This window comes from Carya illinoinensis, chromosome 5 (genome assembly GCF_018687715.1).
Source record: "Carya illinoinensis cultivar Pawnee chromosome 5, C.illinoinensisPawnee_v1, whole genome shotgun sequence".
NCBI lineage: Eukaryota > Viridiplantae > Streptophyta > Magnoliopsida > Fagales > Juglandaceae > Carya > Carya illinoinensis.
The window spans coordinates 19891604-19900427 of record NC_056756.1 but is presented as its reverse complement, the minus strand read 5'-3'; positions in this window follow the sequence as shown (position 1 = coordinate 19900427).

Here is an 8824-nt window from a genome sequence, read left to right as displayed (position 1 = left end):
TAGTCCTAAACTGGGAGAAGTGTCATTTCATGGTTCAAGAAGGGATCGTGCTAGGCCATAGAGTGTCATCTAAAGGAATTGAGGTGGATCGAGCAAAAATTGCAACCATAGAGAAACTACCACCTCTAAAGAATATGAAGGGAATCAGAAGTTTTCTGGGACATGCGGGATTTTATAGAAGATTTATCAAGGATTTTTCTAAACTCTCTAAACCTTTATGTAATCTTTTTGAGAAAAATTCTGCATTTGACTTTGATGTTGTTTGTTTGCAGTCCTTTAATGCACTCAAGGAGAAGCTAATTTCAGCACCAATTGTGATCGTGCCTGATTGGAGTCAACCTTTTGAAGTTATGTGCGATGCAAGTGACTTTGCAATTGGAGCAGTGTTGGGGCAAAGGTGAGACAAGCTGTTTAGAGCCATCTATTATGCAAGTCGGACTTTGAATGAAGCTCAGTTGAATTATACGACAATTGAGAAGGAGATGCTTGCTGTGGTATTTGCTTGTGACAAATTTCGGTCTTACCTCATTGGGACAAAGGTGATAGTGTTCACTGATCATGCAGCACTTTGCTATTTGTTTGGCAAAAAGGATGCTAAGCCAAGGCTAATTCGTTGGATCCTCCTTCTTCAAGAATTTGACTTGGAGATTCGAGACAAGAAAGGAAGTGAAAATTTAGTGGCTGACCATCTTTCTCGGTTAGAGCAAGAGGAAGAAAGACCAGATTCAGTGGTCCAAGAGGCATTCCCTGATGAGCAGTTGTTTGCATGTGAGATCAAGCTTCCGTGGTATGCTGATTTTGTTAACTATCTAGTTTGTAAAGTTTTACCACCTGATCTTACTTACCATCAACGTAAGACGTTTTTGTATGATGTGAATTATTATCTTTGGGATGAGCCTTTATTGTTCAAAAGATGCCCTGATCAAATCATTAGAAGATGTGTGCCAGAAGAAGAGATGCAAGACATTCTCCATCATTGCCATTCATCATCATATGGAGGACACTTTGGAGCCACCCGTACAGCAGCTAAGGTACTTCAAAGTGGGTTCTATTGGCCTTCTATTTTTTGTGATAGTTACACTTTGGTGAAAACTTGTGACCGGTGCCAACGTATGGGAAATATTTCAAGGCGTCATGAGTTACCACTGAAAGGTATCTTAGAAGTTGAGTTGTTTGATGTTTGGGGAATAGATTTTATGGGGCCTTTTCCTCCTTCTTTTGGTTTTGCTTATATCTTGCTAGCAGTTGACTATGTGTCAAAATGGGTGGAAGCAATTGCTACAACAACCAATGATGCAAAGGTAGTGCTTAAATTTCTACACAAGAACATATTCACAAGATTTGGCACTCCACAAGCTATTATTAGTGATGAAGGGACTCACTTTTGCAACAAGTTGTTTGAGAATCTTCTTTCTAAATATGGTGTGAAGCACAAGATAGCAGTTGCTTACCATCCTCAAACTAATGGTCAAGCCGAAATTTCAAATAGAGAGATCAAGAGCATCCTTGAGAAGACGGTCAAAATCAATAGAAAGGATTGGGCGAAGAAGCTTGATGATGCTTTGTGGGCATACTGTACGGCCTTTAAAACACCTATTGGGATGTCTCCATACCGATTAGTGTTTGGAAAGGCATGTCATCTTCCTGTGGAGTTAGAGCATAGAGCTTATTGGGCTGTGAAAAAGTTTAACTTTGATTTGAAGGCAGCAGGTGAAAAGCGACTTCTTCAATTCAATGAGATGGAAGAGTTCCGGAATGATGCATATGAGAATGCAAAGATCTATAAAGAAAGGACGAAGAAGTGGCATGACAAACAGATTCTTAGGCGAGAGTTTGCTCCAAGACAACAAGTTGTACTCTTCAATTCACGACTCAAGCTCTTCCCAGGAAAGTTAAAATTAAGATGGACGGGTCCTTATACAATTCATGAGGTTTTCTCTTTTGGAGCAGTAGATTTGAAGGACAAGGCAGGGAATATTTTCAGAGTTAATGGTCAAAGATTGAAACACTACTATGGAGAACAAATGGAGAGGAACTATGCATTTATTCCTCTTGGAGATCCTAATTGATGATCATTGAAAAGTCTGGTTGTAGACTTTAAAACAAGCGCTTATGGGAGGCAACCCATAGATCTATCTTTCTTTCTTTCATTTATTTTATTATCTTTATTTATTTAATTTTTAATAAATTGGTTTTTGATGCAGGATTATTTAGCAAGAATAAAGAGCTGAAAAATTCTAATCTACTGAAGACTCACCATGAAACCAGGGAAGTTCTTTTATTTCTTCAATCCTTTTTACTTTTGTATTACAATGAGGACATTGTTTAGTTTAAGTTTGGGGGTGTAAACTCTTATAATCATTTGATCCTCTTGTTTTCTAAGTCTTGGGTTGTTGATGGGTTGTTTGATTCTCTTACCAAGCATGCATTGGAGTAAGATTGAATTCTCTATGACTCTGAAATTTGGGATTGAAGATGGTTTTGAGAAAAATTTTCAAAAATTTCTTTTATGTCAAGTGAAGTTTTGTGGGTACTTTGGTTTAAATCTTTGACTTTGAACACAATTGAACACATAGTCGTTTTTCTCTTATTCTATTTTGCTTATGAAGAGAAGAAGTTGAATTAATTGAAAGAGGGAGGTTCGATTTTGCTTTGCTCTAGAATCTGTTGATGGGTCCTTGAGGCGAAATCCTAGTTGAGACCAAATATCAGAGAAATGATCTAGGCATTTCTTTGGCATAACCAAAAAGCTTTCCCAGCTGTCCTAAATGTCATGCCATCATTACATGGTGTGTTTCCATAGTCAACCCCCTTGAGCCTTCATGAGCCTTTATTGATTCTTTGAACTACATAAACCATGCCAGCTCTAAGCCTGAAAAACAATGAATCTACCGTTGATAGTTTGAGAAAATACTTTCGTGGAGAGTTACATTTAAAAGAGAAAATTGGTTTCATGATGAACCGTATTATGTTTGCTCTGTTTGATCAAAGAAAAAGAAGAAGAAGAAGAAAGGAAGTGACTGAAAAAAAAAAAAAAAAAAAGAAGTCGCCAAGCGGAATGTGAATTACCTCAGATTTTGTTAAGGAAATTGTTGGTATTACATCAATGATTACAGTAATAATAATGCCATAAGTATGAGCATATTGCCAAGAAAGAGCTATAATTTGAATCATGTGGGTTTCTCTTTTAATGTTCTTTTCACTAAGTATTTTCCCAGTTTGATTTAATTTCCCATATCCAGTTCTTTCTTAACCCTCACCCTGTGGCCTATCATTACAACCTTATTAAAGACCTTTTGATATCTGATTTTGGTGTTGACTACATTAGTGGAGAGGATTTCTGAAAATTGGACTTATGGGGTTAAGTTTTAAGAGAATTCTTCTGATTTTGGTTGTTCTACTTTTATCTGAGTTTGCAGGTGGTTTGAGGTTAAATTGACTATATCACACACACACACTCAAGGTCTTAGCTTTAGGTTAAAGTAAACGCCTAACTCTTGCTTGACAAATTGCAAAATTTTTGATTGATTTTCCTGCCATCTTTGATGTTAAAAGAGTAAGATACTAGAGATGAAATCTAAATTCATAAAAGCTTGGTGAGTGATGATACTTCTCTTTCAGGTTGAATCGATATTGCCTAAACTATCATTTGCTTTTCTTTTTTTTGTTTGAGGACAAACAAAGTTGTAAGTTTGGGGGTATTTGATGACTTGCAAAATTTCATATTGCAGATTTTACAAGTTCGCTCGAGCGGAGGCTTTTGGCCGCTCGAGCGAATTCAGGCAGATTCAAACGCTCGACTGCCGCTCGACAGGGAGCTCGAGCGGGTTGCTGAAAAATAAAGATCGCTCGAGCGAAGACATTGGCTGCTCAAGCGAAATCAGGCAGAGTCGAATGCTCGATGTGTGCTCGATAGGACGCTCGAGCGAAATCAGGTAGAGTCGAATGCTCGATGCGCGCTCGACACCCCACTCGAGCGAACATCGTATTTTGACAGATTTAAGGTTTTCCGCCGTCACACCATATAAAAGGAATTTTTCACTCTAAGGCCGCGACTTTTGACTAGAAAACACTTCTTGGGACAGAAAAACATAGCTAGAGGGATTCAAATCATCTGTTTTGGAGAGGGAATTCCAATTATTGCACGTACGTTGGAATCATACACGAGCACGAATGGGAGAAAAGCGTTGAATCGTTCCCTTGAGCTTTTGAAGATGATTTGCGGCTGCAAGGAGGATTTTTCAGTGTTTATTTTCTTCCAATCTTCTCATAACAATTATGGTGAATTCATTTATGTTGAATTTCAGTTCTAGCATGAGCTAAATTTACTTTATTCTAGGAAAACGATGTAACCTATTTCTGAACTATGCTTGTTTGTCTATGCTAATTTAATGCAATTCTCTCTTTGTTTATCTGATTTATTCTGAGTTTATTGCTTCTAATTAACTGGCCATTGATTAGATGATAATTAATCTTGTGATTTGCTATCGAAAGAGGGGATCATAGGGTAGATCTTGGATATTTCAGCATAGGTAAGTATAGAGATCGAAAGACTTGTATGAGCCTATGTAGTAATTAAATCTTTGGTCTTATTGCGTTCTTGATTATTGAATTTGCATATTCTTGTGTGAATTGATAACGAAGAGTCAATTCCAATTGACTATCGAAAGAGGCTTTTGGATGAATTAGAGATTTGCTAATAGACAAAAGAGATTTAAATTAAGTTAGCTGGATGAGAAAAGCATAGTGAAGAATTAGGTGAAATCGATTTCCTAGAAGTTTTCCTCCCCATTAAGTTGATCTTCGAACGTCAGTTTTAATTCCTTTGCATATTTCTCTGTGAGTCGATTTTAGTTTAAATTGCAACTACAAAAATCTTAGTGATTCCTGTAGATAAAATCAAGTTTAGTATAATTATGGTATTTGGCAAACGTAAGGTACTAATCCCTGAGGACGATACTCTTCTTATTACTTTATTATAAAACTACGATACTGTGCACTTGCAGTTTTGCATCGGTCAGTCACCTTATTTAACTCCCGATAATTAATGCACATACGGAGGGTTCCATCTTTCTTTTTAACGAACAGCACTGGCGCACCCCACGGCGAAGTATTAGGCTGAATAAATCCCTTATCTACCAGCTCTTGCAACTGAGTCTTCAACTCTTTTAATTCAGCCGGTGCCATGCGGTAACGAGCTTTATGTACAAGAGCCGCTCCAGGCTCTAAGTCTATAACAAACTCCATTTCTCGAACAGGGGGTAGTCCAGGCAAGTCATCCACAATAACATCGGGGAATTCTTCTACAACTGGAATGTCTACCAAAGACTTCTTCTCAGATGTCTTAGACACCATCTGAACTAAGAATGCATCCGCTCCCCATGCAATCTCTCTTCTTGCTTGAATTGCCGATATAATTACCGGCTTTTCTTTTAACTTACTCCCCGCAAATTCCAGACAATCACCATCTGGAAGCTGAAAGGTAATTACCCGACTTCTGCAATTAATACTCGCAGAATATCGGTATAGCCAATCCATCCCGAGGATGATATCAAAACCCAACAGCTTAAACACTACCAAATCAGCATCCAAGGACCTTCCATCAAAATTTAACAGGCATCCCAAAGCAACCTTGGAACACCACACCATTTCACCATCGGGTAGAGCCACTACCAATGACTTTGGCAAAGTTTCCGTGACCAAATTACACATCCGAGCAAACGTGGAAGATACAAATGACTGTGAAGCACCCGAATCAAACAAAGTGCAAGCATAAAACTCATATAAACGGACTCTCCCTGAACCAAACACATTAACCCATGAAATCCAAAAGCAAAGGAAAAACCAACTACACCAAAAATTAAATCCAACATAAAATTAAATTAAATCCATACCTGTAATTACTCCAGCATCATGGGTCGCTAGCACCTCATCATCCACATCTCCGGGTGTGACAGCATAAACCTGGGCTTGCACTGCTTGTCTTGGATTTGTTCTTCCTCCGCGTCTACCTTCACGGCTTCCTTGAACTCTGACGGGGCACTCACGAGCAATATGTCCCACTTGGCCGCATCGGTAACACTGGGGTCCACCACTCGGCCGACACTCGCCCTCATGAGCTCTATTACATGCTCCACAAATTGGCACTCGTCCTCCCATACGAACACCTGAGGACGCTTAAGGTCGAGTTTTGGTTCGCTGAATGAATTTCTGAGGCGAACCCGAGCTGCTTCCTTCACCAGAAAAACTCCGCCTCTTATGACCCAGAGGGGAGCCCATACATAGATTATTCTCTCGCTCTATAAGGGTGGCCACATCCACTAAGTCCTAAAAAGTGGATATCCAGTGACTGACCACCATACGGCGTATATCAGGGCGTAGTCCCACCTGGAAACGCTCAGCTCGCATCTCCTCTGTGGCGATGAGGTGGGGAGCAAATCGCCCAAGTTTTATAAACCTTTGGGCGTACTGTTCCACTGTCGTGCTCCCTTGGACCAAATTTAAGAACTCTCTTGCCTTTTGCTTCCTTACAGAAGCGGGAAAGAAGCAGTCTTTAAACTCTTTCTTGAAACGCTACCAGGTCAACGCGGCGAAAGATCCCAATTCTGATTCCAGCATCACCCTCTTGGTATCCCACCAATCAGAAGCTGTGCCTTGCAACAGATAGCTGGCGTAGAGTACTTGTTGTGCCTCAGTGCAACCACACACCTCAAAAGTTCTTTCCAAGTCCTTGATCCACTTTCCAGCTTGAAGTGGATCCTCTTCTCCAGTGAAGTGTGGAGTTCTATGTGCCAGAAAGCGTTCATAGGTGCATCCGGCTTGCACCATGCTACTAGATCCTCTTGGGTATAGCTAAGGCCCTCCTTGATGTGGCCAAGGACCTCCTAGTTGTGGCCAAAGCCCTCCTTGTTGCGGATAAGGCCCTCCTTGTTGCGGCCAGGGACCCCCTTGTTGTGGCCAAGGTCCTCCTTGTTGCGGCCAAGGTCCTCCTTGTTGTGGCCAAGGCCCTGTCTGCTGTGGCCTAAAATTATGCAGCATAAACTCCGTCATCTACCGTATTGCTTGGGCTATGGAGTCATCTCTTGATGCAATGTCACGTGGCTCCTAAGTAGATTTCCTTGGTCTCACCATTCTTCCTGCCACCACAACCTTTGACCACCTTTAAGAAAACAAAAACAAATAAAACCAACAACAAACAAAAACAAAAACCAAAGACCAACACCACATAACAAGAAACAAAAAGAAACCAGCTTGTAAAAACATAACTAAATAAATAAAAATAAGCAACCAAGTTCAAACAAATAAAAAAAACATATAAAACTTGCCAAAAAGCAACTTTACTTAACATAATTTTTTAAAACACAACCTTAAAAAAAACCATTCTGGTACTACCTACGGGACGTGTAGTTTTACCCAGAGCCAAACCGCTCTGATACCACCTGTGACGCCCCCAAATCCCCATGCACGGACACGGGAAAATCGAGACGTCCGGATGATGACATCACAGGTCATCATCCTATCGACGAGTGTCAAGTGTGAGTAAAAGCAACAAATGTGCAAAAAGAAATACGCAGCGGATAACGAAAGTCATGACTAAGTACCAGAATTTTTTTTTCTTGTTTAATACAAAGCTGTTCAAAACATACATAAATAAATATTACAAAACACAAATATAGTTTTAAACCAAATACAAAACATAAACTTCAGCACCCCGGCGGAGCTGCATCCTCGGGCTCAGCCTCCTCCTCCTCATCCTCGATCTCTGCACCAAAATCTACGGTACCAAAAATGGTGCCGCAGGTAAGTAAAATCCAAATACCACCAGATAAAAACATATAGAACTCAAACAATATGCATGAAATGATGCCAATGCACAAAACCCATAAAATCATATTTTTCCATGTACGCCAAAAATCTCATTTGGCCCAAAAACATAACATTTCCAAAGATCACGCCAAAAGTCACATTTGGCCCATATCAAACTCAAACCGTTAACCCATTAATCCGTATGCACCATGACCTCCCCTAGGGGTCATCCGCACAACCTGGCTCTAGTGCCACACCGCAGGTGACGACCACACATGTGACACCTAAACGAGCGATGCCCAGTTCCGCGCCCCGCGTGTTCATAGCCAAGTATCCTCTAGCCGTCACCAGCGAAGGGCCACAGAGTCGGTGCGTAGAGCGATGCTCGGTTCCGCGCCTGGCACGTTCGTAGCCAAGCATCCTCTAGCCCCCACTCCCATCGTCGCCCAGCGACAACCCAGGGGACGTCACTTAGTTTATTATTCTCTCGAGTGACAAGAGGAGCTCCACCAGAATAATACCCCATCCCGGCTTGGGATCGTGATACACACGCACCCGAAAATCCACTTACGCCAATAAAACAGGATTTTCTCAATTTAATTAAAATGCTCGTGCATGCACCATGTAAATGCGATATCAATGCACAAAAAGATCAACCAACCATAAATCAATAAAACAAGCAACTCCATCCTCCATCCATCCGACCCCCGAACTCCTCGGACTCAGTCTGGAATCAGCAAACCAACAACAAATATTTATTGAATGAGCAAAATATATTTAAATTTAAAATTAGGGTTTGGAAAATACTTACAGTGCTATATGGTATTTTTAGAAAGCTCACGATGTTGCAAACGGCAGAAGGAAAGCAATGTAACAGTGAAATTTCACTATAGCCAAAATACCCACTTTTGAATGGGGATAAACCAAGGCTCGGGATTGATAGGGAAGGGTCTTAGGATGTTTATGAAGCTAAGGGAAGTGAAATTTGGCTGTGGGTGGTGGCGAAAATGGCAAAGAA